We start from the raw sequence: 13,684 nt of genomic DNA, 5'->3' as shown, positions 1-13,684 counted from the left end.
CAGTCTTCAAGGTTTGATAAGGAGTATTGCATAAGTAACGTGGGCAAAATAATTCTTCATTCAATTAATAAAAAGATAACAACCTAGCCCTATTTATAATACTAGAATACTAGCTTAGGGAACAAGAAAACAAGATATGAAAATATACTATGAATCAAAAGATATGGGGAATAAAAAGATAACTAAATATTTGGGGAATCCTAAGATATAGGGGGATCGTAACATACCCTCAGACCCGAACACGACACGAACACGGCACGAACCCATTAACGACACGAACCACTTAGGGTCAACACGATACGATAACAACACGTATTGAAAAGTGATTAAATATTTAAATGATTTAAATGGGATATGACCATATGAGACTATGAGAGTCAATTTAATAAATATTGAAAAATAAAAATAATAAGAATTAATAATATTAAAATATTATTTGTTAACGGATAACACGAACTCAACACGAACACGACACGAACACGTATTGTTAACGGATAACACGAACCCTACACGAAATTTTCGTGTCCTTAATGGGTCGACCCGATAAGGACACAAACCCAATAAGCTCTGACTCAAACCCATTAATTTCGTGTCGGTTCGTGTCGTGTTATCGTGTCGTGTCAAAAATTGTCAGCCCTAAATAATATGGACCTCACATTCCACTAACATTATTTCTCTCGTATTTTTTTCCTCCTCTCTTATTTTTTTCCATTCTCTCTTACTTTACCATTTCAACATTAAAACTCATATCATTAACAAAGTGCGCTATTTTTTTTTTACGGATGGAGTATCTTAATCTAAGCCGATATATCTTTCAATTGTGGACCCAGTCTCGAACTTTATGTATAGAGTATACTCGCGACTATAATTGAGCTTAATCGAGCCAACGGAAGCCTTTTAATTTAGATTTGTAATTAAAGTACACTACTTATCTAAATCAATGTCATCTTTAAATATTTAAAATAAAATTTCAATATTCTCTTTGTTATTAAAATATTTAATAATATATTTCTTTTTATTTTATTACACTCAACAAATTCCACCAATTATTATCATGTCATTCGTAACGAGAGTAATCATTTTGAATACTCCACAACACATGAGGAATGATATTTTTTGTATTAATTTAATAGGACCAATTCATACTTCACCATAACCGTAACTATTTTCGTCTTACATATATATAGAACGAGAAATTTGCTTCGCTCTTCATTGTAGTACTATCAAATTAGTCAACTTTATTAGACTATGCATGTTCTTGTGATTCTCAATGCTAATTAAGTTTATGTACCACTAATTCAAAGTCTAACAATATAGTATAAGTAAATGAGCTTGAAGTAATATAAGTAAACTCTAATTAATAACCTGCCTAACTATAATTAGTAACCGATGACGCATCAAAATATATAGAAGACTTATCCACTTCTAATGGTTTCCTATAAATATGGAAAACCAGTCTCATTTGTGGTCATCGAGTAAGCAAATAAATAAGCCCTTAATCATGTCTATGAATTCGAGCATGAAGATTGTAGTTGCTCTCTTGTTCACATTGCTTGCAACTCCAACAACTGATGCTTTCTTCTTTGATTTACCATGCATACCCCTTCCTCCATTTTTGCAGCGATTAATCATCATTAATATTCCCATATTTTGTCCAGTTTCGCCAACGGTGTTTCCGCTAACGCCACCAGTGGTAACGCTGCCGCTGACGCCACCAGTGGTAACGCTGCCGCTGCCGCTGACGCCACCAGTGGTAACGCTGCCGACGCCATAGCTGCTGCCTGTAATACCCGCTTCTTCCTTGGTTTTTTTTTTTCGGTTGATGCTAATGTCAAATTAGAGAGTTTTGCTCTCATGTTCCGTTTAAGTTTAATAAAACCCGTTGCCTTTTTGCCTTGAGTATTCGTGGGGCTAGTTTCGCAAAACCGAAAGTAAATGAAATAAACGAACAAACTAAAACAAATTTAAGGAAATGTCCAAGAAATAAAAGGAACATAATAACAAGAATACAATGATATTGTAAAGTGCTCGAGAACAAGTACACTAATCTCTATATGATCGTTACACGCGTAATTCGCGAATAGAAGGAAACATGCGGAACACTACTCTTTTCCAAGTATCTACGAATGGGCCAAAGAACTAGGGAAACAAGAAATTCTTCAACACTTGGGGCCTTCCTTTCGAGCCCATGTCGCACTCCACAAGTGCCCGTATTGGTCAGCCCCCTAGCCAGGGCAGCGAGCCCCCGTCCCGAGACTACTATGTGGCAGCCCAAGACAAAAAGGAGTTATTAACTAATGTACCATGAGGCCATGTAGGATCAAAGATGTTGTTAAGTCAAACCCCTTGTACCATAAGAACAAACAAGAAGCTTAAATGCCAAGTACCAAGTGCCACAACATAACACCAAAACAACTGAATGTAAAGTGCTGCAAAATCATAGAAAAGGAGATATGCTATAGCATAAAAACAAAGGAGAAGTCAGCCTCATTTATTTCAGCCAAGTACACTACTTGCTGCCTATAAAAGCCCCCTCCACACCATTTTCAACACCCAAGTTTCACACACCACAAGAAGGGTAGCGAGAGGGGATGAGGAGCAGCAAGCGGCGGCAGCGGCAAGAGGAGCAGCCGCACAACCGAGAGAAATTACCAAGTGAGGTAATTCCACAAGTCCCTCTTGCATCATATAAGAGCATGCTTTAGAACCGATAGATGGCAGAACATAGAGCTAAATAGGTCTCCACAACAATAGCATGAGCAAGTAACACATACGATAAGCCTCGACAACAACAGTAGACACCAAGTATTAGAATCACAGGAGCTAACAGAACAATAACGAGCTCATTTCAGTGGATATGAACCCCCAAAGTTTCGAATCAATCATCAATCGAGGACTCCAAAAACTTACGGGATAATTAAAGGGAAGGGGGAAATGGACTTAGCTTTAAACCGAGAAGCTGCCGGCGGCAATGAACGAAGCCGGAGAGTCGCCTGAGGAGACGGCGCTGCCGAAGCAGCAGCTCGAGGCGGTGGGCTCCGGCGGATCAGGCGGCTGTGTTCTCAAAATTGAGAATGAAAATGTGAATGGAGAAGGAATACCGATGAGTTAAGTCAGAGAAGGATTTTGGGCTAAGTCCATTTAATTAAATAAGTAGTGGGCTGCCTTATTTCTAATTGTGGGCCAAGTATTAGTTATGAGTTGGGCCATTTAATTAGTGGAAGATTTATTTGGACTGTAATTTAACTGAAGAGGCGTGCTGTTCCAAATTAATAATTTGGGCGAGAATTATTTATGTTGGATTGGAATTAATTTAAGGGTGAGTTGGAGCTCAAATAATTAATTCCCGAATAATTTACTAACTTTCCAAAGATGGGAAAGTATTAAAGTTGGAGACGCGAAGGGCCAACCGGCATCGCGGGATGGGCGGCCGTAAGAAAAATTCAAAGAAAAGATTTAGAAGGGGATTTTCCAAGAATCCATACTCTATTAACTAGGTACCCAAGTATTTATTTTAAAGATAATAGAATTTCTCTGGATTTAGTTAAAATGGATGAATACATCCTACAATTTAGTGAAGCCCGAGAAAGGACTAGAGATCATATGAGACAAGAATAAAGATATAGGTGCTATGCCATAGGGTGCATGCATTCTTTCTAAGGAGAAATAGTTCAAGTACTAATTAGCGTGCTACGCTATTTATTTTCAAAAGGAATTTTGCCCGAGGGCAGAGCGATGCCAACACAAGTAATTAAATTGAGGAATAAGCAAATCAGGTGGGCATTCTTTTCAAAACGTGATTTTAGTATGAATATGTGAATCATTTCTAAACATATTTGTCATGCCATGTTTTGCTTTTACGATTACTTATCTGCTTGGCTATGTCAATCATGTTAAATCGAATTCGGGTCTCAGTAGGGCTGCAAACCCTATTCGGACTAGTGTATACAATGGGGATCATGAGCTAACTTTCAAGTTGGCCGGTCCAGTGACCGTCGTGGAATGTGGCCACATTCCCGGTTCACATACGTTTCAGATATGGTATTTATGTTTATGTGATTGCGCAATCAATTTTATGAAATGAAAAGAATTTAGTGATTCGGGCCTTTTTAAATAAAACTCCGTGTTCACTCAACTATGGCTGACAATTAAATGGAACTTATTTTTGGCACTGTGCTCACTGAGTATATCAAGTACTCAGCCCTGCATGTTTCTTTTCTAACGTGCAGGTTGAACGTGATTGAGGCGACGAAGGTGTTGGGAAAAGATCGTTAATAAGTAGTTAGGTAGCCCAAGGTAGTATGTCCTCATACATACTATGTTGTCTTGGAACCTTCCGCTGCATTAGAATTTTGTTCTAGGAACTTGTAAATTTGGCTTTGCTACTATGATTCTGATCTGACTTTGCACCCATTCGCCTTCAAGACTATTCCCTCGAGTTAACTATTTCCTTTATGATGAGTTTATGATTTATGAAGTTATTTTAGTTACGAAATAGCTACGCTCACTAGTACTAGGGAGTTGTGGTCGTGACACTGCCGCCGATAGTGGCAGCTCCAGCCGTATCACTAACTTGATCGGCGCCTGCACCGGCAGTTTAATTAGTGCTGGAATGTTTGATGATCTAATTAAGCTATGTAGTGTTCTACTCATAATTATAACGTTACTTGTTATAAATAATTGATGTAGTAGTACTATTTTATTATAACTAAACTTACTTGCGAGTATAACAAGGTAGTATTAGCATATCTAAAGGTTAAACAAAAGGTTTCTAACTCAGGAAATATAATGCTATCAAATACTATAATGCTATAACAGATTGTCTCTCTAATACTAGGTTCTATCACTATTTGGAAACACGATAGTTTAGTTTGATCACAAAATAAAACAATAAAATAAAGTAATTAAAGAAAGAAAATAAATAATCGCACTAAAGAATTTCAGGGATGTGTTTTCACCGTTATGGTTTATACAAAACACAGTTACAATATCATACTTGACTTAATTAATAGATATTCAAATCTTAAACACATGATTTAACGAAATGAAAGAGATGTCTAAATTACTCGTGATCTTGAGATTGAACTGACATTCAATACTCTCTCTGTCCCATAAAAATAAGGACATTTTCCATTTTGGAATGTTCTATAAAAACATCCTCTTCTATTTTTGGTAACTTCTTCTCTCTAATAAGGTGGGCATCATTCTCCACTAATAGCATCTCCAATAACCGGCGTCACCACCGCGACGCCGATTTTTCGCCGACGCCGGTCTGACGCCGAACCATTGGAACCGGTGTCGGCGAAATCGGCGTCGCCATGCCGATTCGCGCGCCGACGCCGGTTCCGACGCCGATCCTCACGGCGCCATTGTGCGTCCCGGATCGGCGCCAAACCGGCGTCAGATTTTTTTTTTAATTCGAATTTTTAAAATTCGAATTTAAAAAAAAAATTTAAAAATACTATTTATTTATAAAAATTGTTTTTTATATTTAAAAACAATTTTTACAAATAAATTTATACAAGAAATTCGTAATAGCCCATATATATTTAATGGGCTTGCGAATTTATTGAATACCCTTTTAAAGATAAATTAGATATATTTTTAGATTTTAATATTATTATTCGAATTTTCCGTATTTGTCTCGTAAATTAAATTCCGTATGTTGATACGAGTGTAAATTAAATTATATAATTGTTATTAGTGATGTGGATAGGTAGTGTGAAGGCTATGTGAGGGCTATTTGATGTCCAGCTGATGTGGCAGGAGAATTGTAGTGCTGATGATGTGGCAGTGTGAAGGCTATTTGAGGGCTATTTGACGTCCTAAGCTATTGGAGATGCTCTAACAATACTCTCTCCGTCCACGTTACTTAAAGAGTTTTTTTTACACGGGATTTAAGAATATTGTGTTTAATGAGTTAAAAAAAGTAGATGGGAGAATAAAGTAAGAGATAAAAGAAAGTAAAGTAAAAAAAGAATAAAGTAGGTATGATTAGATGTTTTGTTTTTAGCTATGAAGAGAAATGTCTCAAGTAACTTGAGATAATCCAAAATGAAATACAACTCAAGTAACTTGGGACAGAGGGAGTACTATAATTACCTTTTCTTTCTATATCTCTCTTATTTTACCAATTGTACATTAATTCACGTGCCGTCTCAAATGTTCATATTTTTATGGGACGGAAAGAGTATTATTTTTTCAGTAGGAACCCATAATATTATGTTTAACTAGGATTAAATTGTTGCTCAATTTTATTGGTGAAAGTACAAACACGTGTAGCCTAATCCAATCTGCATGAATTCCTAATCTGAGCCATAAGATATAAATATTAGAGAAATAAAGATGGAATTTTTTAAAACTCCACATGGGAGAGTTTTCACAAAACGCGCTTATCAATTTAAGTGGAATTGTATGCAATGACCTAGATTAGATATGAAATAGATAATTATATGATATTATAAATACTCATAAATCAATTCATTTATATGCAAAGAATCAATCATAGTTTTCGCCCCTTGCTCCATAGTGGCCGATTGATCTCTCGTTTTTTATTCTTTTAGTTCTAGATAGATTTTGTGCACACAAAATTCTAGAATCGAGTTGGGAAATAAAATAAAAGATCCAAGATTGAATACGAAGAACAAACACATGGAGAAGTCTAGGGGTGGGTAGGTACGGTATACCTTATCGAAACCACCATACCGTATACCTTATCGTAAATTCGGTATGCGAACAAATCATACCTTTACCTTACCAAAATTTTCGGTATACCAAACTTCGGTATACCTTATTTTCGGTATGACCAATTTACATAACGATGCAGTACCTTATTTTTGGTATACCGTACCAAAGTTCGATATACCGTACTTTTGCGGTATACCTTACTTTCAACATCAATGAAAATAGATAATTTGAATTTTTAAAATATTATTTATATTTTATTTTAAAAAATATATATTACATATATTTTATTCATAATTATATTTATATTTCACAATATATTTTATAATTTTAAAAATATATAAAATATATTTTATACTATTAAATTTATATTTTACGATATATACCTTAATTTACGGTACATACCGAACTTCGGTATGAAGCGGTATACCGCGGTATATGAAAATTCATACCGTTACCTTACCGAAAGATTTCGGTAAGGTATTATACCGTACCGAAAATCACGGTATACCAAAAGTTCGGTATTTTCGATATTTTTTCGGTACGATAAGACCGGTATTTCAGTATTTCGGTATTTTTCCCCAGCCCTAGAGAAGTCACATGTGTCATTAATTATTTGGAGAATCTAAACGTAATTTTCAAATTTATAGATTCATGTATTAGACTTTAATTTTTCTTTTATATATATGAATTAATTCTTGATTTACCTGTTTATATTGTAGGTGTAAAGTAATTGATGAATTCAAATTTATAGAAGACATGTAATCGTAAAATTCTTGTGGTAATTTCTGACTATGGAATAAGCTAAGTATTTTCGTTGGGAAAAAAATAAATTGCAAGGAAATTATTATTTGAAGGATAAAAGTAGAGGAAATACTTTTATTAGAGAAATGTGGTCACACCTTGAGGAAACAGAAATTCAAGATATGGAGATACAAATAGTACATGCTTACATGTGTGAAAGGGACAACACACACTCCTATACTACACATTTCATCCTACCAACACTAGTAAACAACTTTTGGAAGCTAGCTATATTAGGGTATCCACTATAAGGCGGACACGCCCAATAGCCCTGCCCCAGTTTTTGTCCATAGCCCCAGTGTTGTTGTCCACGGCCCCAAAATTCTATTTCCGCCACTATAGTGGACACCTCCAATAGCCCACAAATTTTGTAATTAAAATAATCGCAGTGTAAATAAATAGAAAACAAGGTAATTATGGCCGAATATTCATTGTATTGCAAACCGGTAAAATTATACAATGAATATTCGGTGCATTTTTAGAGAGTGGTTGTGTAGATAGTGAGAGGGTGGATTTTGTGAAAATGGTGAAAAATAGGTAGTGGGGAGTGGTATTTATAGAGGTAAATAAAAAAAGAAAAATTTCGAAATTGAATCCACCGCGCCGGTTGTCCGCCCCCTATGAGCGCCGCGCGGCTAATTCTTCCCAGCCGCCGGCTCGCCCCAACCCCGCCTATCCCGCGTCCGCCACCCCTACCGCCCCCAAATGTTGTCCGCCCGCCCTCCGGACAACTTCTCCACTATAGTCGCCCGCCCTCCGCCCCAACCCGCGGCTATAGCCGCGGGCTCCCCATAGTGGACACTCTTAGTGGTGATGCCAAAGAGTTTCAAGAGGAGAATCTCTTTCCCTTTCCCTACACTCTCTCTCTCAAAAAATGCTCCCACAAGGCTCCAAGTTGGCATCCACATCACACCAAAGGAATCCTGCAAGGTTAACACAAATTGGGATTAAGAGCATCCACTATAGCATAGGCGCACCTATAGCCCCGGAGAGGGCGACGGCGGGGCGCCTTATAGTGGGAGGGACGTCCGCCCCGGGGCGGACGAAAAAAGTGGGGCGGACGGACTACCGGCGTTTTCGGGGCGAGGACGTGGCGGTCGCGTATAGCCGCGCCTATAGGCGCGGCAGTCGGCGCGCCTATAGCCCCTTTCGATTTTTTTTTGAAAATTAACCCTATAAATACCACTTCTCCACCATCCATTTACACCATTTTCACACACTCTCCATTCATTTACACCCTACACCATTACCTCGTTTTATAATTATTTCAATTTAGCTAATTTTAAAACTAAACGAAAAAATTAAAATGAAAATTGGTTATAAAATTTCGGGGTTATTGGAAGTGTCCGCCTTTAGTGGCGAAAACAAAAATTTGGGGCTATGGACAAAAAAGGGGGCGGGGCTATTGGGGACATCCGCCTATAGTGGATGCTCTAAAAGTTGTCAATAAAAAGGGCTATGACCCTAAGCTTTCGCCAAAGTAGTAGAGTAAATGGTACAACATAGCATCTCCTCTGCCAAAGACCAAGAAAGGACAAGGAGCATGATCTCCCAAATCTTTCCAGAAAAGGGACGAAGATAAAGAGCCAAAAGAAAGTGTGCTTAGTCATAAACCATTAGAGGAGAACTCCTGCAAGGGGCACATACATCCACAAATGGCCATTAGATCAGCAAATCTAGGATGCCAAAATATACACCAAATGGGCATGGGAAGCCTACTTACAAAATGGAAAAGGGGCCAACCTTACAGCCCCAAAATAGGAGGATTCCTCCCCAAGATTTCAGGCACAAGATGCCAAAAATGAGAGCTATATAAACTGCCTCCCACCAAGGATTCACCAACCGATAGGTAATCCCCTCAGCACCCCACTACTCCTTGCATCATATAGAACAAAGACCATGAAAGAATAGAACTTGGAGAAAACATGAAGATAGCATCACTTAGAACATCACAGGCATCTCAAGAACATAGAGCTATAAGGTTGCCACAATACTATAGCATAGCTACTGCCAAAACCAAAAACATGACGCTTCCATCATAGATCCCCAAAGAGTAATTACAGAAATCAAACTCTCTCCAATCAGAAAAGATTTTCACCCATAAGTTGTTAGCTGAAAATTCTAAGTTTAATGGAATAATTAAAGGGGAAGGGGGGAAAGGACTTAGCTTTATTGCGAGGAGGCGGCGGAGACGCAAGAGCGATAGCCCGAATGGCAGTGGCGCGCCTTGAGTCTCGCCCGGACAGCAGCAACAGCCGAAGCCCCCAAAGCAGCGACGCTGCCTCTCGACTCTCCAATCTAGTGATGTCCGTTTTGGAATTTGAGGGAGAGAGAGCTCGCTGGGTAAGAAATCGCAGAAGGGGAAGATGCCGGCGAAGTGTCGGCAGCCTAATCGGAGAGGCGATTTCACCGAGGTAGGGAAGGAGAAGACGCTGCTGTGCTCATTTCAGATTTGGGGAAATTTGAAAAGTGAAATGAAGAAGAAACAGTGGGAGATGGAGTCACCGACGGCGGTGCTCCGGCGACGCAAAAGAGACGGCGATTTCGCCGAGAAAAGAAACAAAATGGGGGTGAGCCGCCGCTGCTTCTTCAAGGACTCCTCATTCTTTTTTTTTTTATATGGACGAGGGAGAGATACGATGGGTGAAAGGGAGTATTTGGGGTTGCTTCATTTAATTAGTTGAGGATTGGGCCAAGTAAATGGAAAGAAAAGAAAGAGAGCGGGCCGCCCCATTTCAACTCATAAACTAGTAAGACCCATTCTAATAAAGTGATGGATTACATTCTGTTATAGGGCCTGTCAATTTAATCAAGTGGGCTGGAAGTAAGAGTTTGGTTTGGGCCGGAAAATTTGAACGTTAGTTGGGCCAAGTCCTTTTAATTTTAGTATTAGGCCAAAGCTATGTAGGCCGAATTGAGTAATAAAAAGAATGAGATGCTTGACTCTTGTTTTGACTGAGAATGGTCCATTTTGGACAAAGATTTAAGTTAGTGTTGGGCCAATTTAACTATTGTGGCTAACTCCATTTAATTAGGTAGTGCACCGATTTTATGGATAGAGAGATGAGTTGAGTCTTTATATGTTGGGCTTGGAATTGAGTTATGTTGGAATTAATTTAAGAATCGAGTTGGAGCTTGATGAATTAACTCCCGAATAGTTTATTAAAATTCCAAAGATGAAAAGTATTAAAGTTGGAGACGCGAGAGCCGACCGGCGTCGCCCCGGGGCGACACATGGGCGGCCTTAAGAAAATTCAAAGAAAGGAATTAGAAGGGATTTTCCAAGAATCCATATTTTATTAAATAAGTGCCCGAGTTTTGTTTTCGAGAAAATAGAATTACTCTGAACTTAGTAAAGTGAATAAATAAATTCTGCAGAGTAGTGAAGCCGAGGTAGGATTAAGAAAATCCTATAAGCCGAGACTAAAATATAGGTGCTATCCAATAAGATGCATGCATTATTTCTCAAGAAAAATAGTTCAAGTACTAATTAGCGTGCTACGCTATTTATTTTCAAATGATAAATTGCTCAAGAGCAAGTGAGGCCAAAGCGAGTAATTGAATTGATGAATAAGCATATCAAGTGAGCTTTCTTTTAATATCCAGCACATTAGTGGGGATATAAATCAAATACTTGCGAAATTATGAAATATCACCTTTTCTCAAAATGGAGCTATGATTCTTTTCAAGTTGTTACCATGCCATAAATGTTTGTTTTGATGAATGGAATGGAATGATGGGTGACCGTGGGAGGTGACCTCCTCCCCAACACTTGAATGTTTAGATATGGAATGATGAATGATGAATGATGAATTAGGAATGATGAAAGAACTTAGTCTGCAGTCGAACCTTTAGCTCACAAAAGAATTTAGTTAAGCTCTGACCTTTTAAGAAAAACTCTTGTGTGTTACTGTGATGGCTTGACAACTATATAATGTATGTTTTGTTTTCGGCACGTGTCCACTGAGTACTCTTGTACTCAGCCCTGCATGTATTTATAAATGTGCAGGTTGAACGGTAAAAGGATGGAGTGATGATCGGAGTCGATGTTATTAAATAATCAAGTTGATCTTCAAATGATTCGTGTCTTCATACACGAAGTCGTTTAGTAAGCACTTATTCCGCTGTGGTTTTGTGAAATGAGAATTGTAGAATCTCACCATCAAACTCTGATTTATTGATGAGATGTTCATCCTATTTTCAAGACCATATAACTAAATACTTGGCCTCTATTTTATGATATCAATCGACTTGGCCTTTGCGCAAATTCTCAAGTTCTACCCCCTTTTCTTCCCCGCTTCTTTAATCCTTCTCATTAGTCGCGGTTTACCTGCTTTCGTTAATCTTAGCAAAATGCGGTCGTGACAAGGAACAAGTTTGTGGAATTTGGGGTCCACTACTGGTAAAAAATGAAATGTGACAAATTTTGTGGGACAGGTGGAAATGAAAAAATGTGATAAAATTTTAGGGACGGAGGGAGTATTAGTTTTAAAATAAAATGTGAGTGGGAATGAGTTAGTGGAAAGTAGGGTCTACTACCAAAAATGGTAAAAGTGAAAGGTGACAGATTTTTAGGGACGAACGAAAAGAAAATAAGTGACAAACTTTTAGGGACGGAGGGAGTAATAAATTTCTATCCAAGTGAATTAAAGTCAAATCGAGTAAGTAAATGTTTATATGATAACAACCGCTCAAAGTTAACTGACTTATGCTCCTTCGTCCTCTAAAAATAAGAATTTTTGAAATACCATAAGTTTTAATACTCCACAAAATTAGTAAAATAAGAGAAATAGAAAGAAAGTGTGTTAGTGAAAAATAAGTCTCACCTCATTCGAAAAAAGAAATTTCTTAAAATTAGAAAGTTTCTTAAAATTGGAGGACGGACAAATAAGAAAAGAGTTTTTATTTTTAGGGAACAGAGGGAGTATAAGAAAATCTCAAACAAGTGGACTACTTTTTCAAAAATATTCTTTCGTAAATACTTTCATCGTATGTACTATCGTAAGCAGGACGTTTATTGGGCACTAGATTTAATAAATAGAAATTTAGATAGTTAAGTGAAAAAAAATAAAATTTGAAAGAGACCTAAGTAGATGAGTGAAGAGAATAAAATATGAGAAAAAATAAAGTAGGAGAAAATAATTGTGTTATTCTAATAAAAAAATACATTTGACGTCTCGAAAAGGAATACGAATCGCTTATGAAATCGAGGGAGTTCTATTTTGGAATTATTCATTTCATGCATATTGCATAAATATCACCTGCAAATATTGACAAACTCTTTTGGCCTCGTTGATTTGCTGATCATCAAAAAAAATTTTCTCCGAAAACAAGTAAACATTAATAAGATTAACAAAAGATCGGGACTTAAGTATCATAACCAAGTGTTTTAAAATTAAATTTCATAAATCTTTATAGATCCAAGATATTTTTTCTATGGCCTTACACTTATTAGTGCTCACCTGCAATCGTTTCGCATTTGATTTATGAACTTTCTAATTTAAAATAAAATGACTCATTTTTTTATCCCTTGTAGTCCACTCGTAAAATGAGTAATTTTTTATGAAAATATAATCGAGACATCACACCTAAAATGACTCATATTGTATTATATTCTTCTCTAAAAAATAATCTCATTGAGCGTACTACTTTTCAAAAGTTTTTCACTACACATTATAGTATTGTATTATACTATTACTACTGATGTGGGCATGTAGCTCATACTCTTTAGTAACATTATTTCAATAATATTTTAACCTTTTTTATTGTGTCTCATACTTTTAACAGTTTCATACTTAAACACGTGTTATTTTCAAAATGCCTCAAATTGATTGGGGTTGGACAGAAATTATATAAACATTTCAACTTACCTCGGACTCTCGATATGGGATGAGTTTGTACTCAACAGACTCTTATTGTAGGACGGACCGAAATGACAAAATACGACTCTTATAATGTGATTAAGGAGTAGTTAATTACTTTTGTCCTCGCGGGTATTTTTGTCAATGATATGTAATATGGTTTGTATAAGATTCGAATAAAGCATAATCAATCGAACTGCATTTATTTCAAACCCATTAATCAGCTCATTAGGCCTTACAAATTCCAATAATCCCTCTTAGTTAACAACGAAGATTAGGCCCGGGATTAACTCATAGGTTGTATAATAACCAACACGGGCAGCCAATGCGGCAGA

At 37.1% G+C, this 13,684-nt stretch overlaps 1 long non-coding RNA gene across 1 annotated transcript; it reads left to right on the top strand.

The window, feature by feature from the left end:
- Positions 1 to 1,463: 1,463 nt before the first annotated feature.
- LOC121773676 lies at positions 1,464 to 4,454 on the top strand. The gene is made up of 3 exons (XR_006044828.1): positions 1,464 to 2,660; positions 3,713 to 3,776; positions 4,230 to 4,454. It is a non-coding gene; the product is annotated as an uncharacterized LOC121773676 (long non-coding RNA).
- The last annotated feature ends 9,230 nt before the right edge of the window (positions 4,455 to 13,684 follow it).

This window comes from Salvia splendens, chromosome 17, assembly GCF_004379255.2.
Source record: "Salvia splendens isolate huo1 chromosome 17, SspV2, whole genome shotgun sequence".
Classification (NCBI taxonomy): Eukaryota; Viridiplantae; Streptophyta; class Magnoliopsida; order Lamiales; family Lamiaceae; genus Salvia; species Salvia splendens.
Note: the sequence above shows the minus strand (reverse complement) of the source record. Positions and strands in the feature narration are given on the sequence as shown.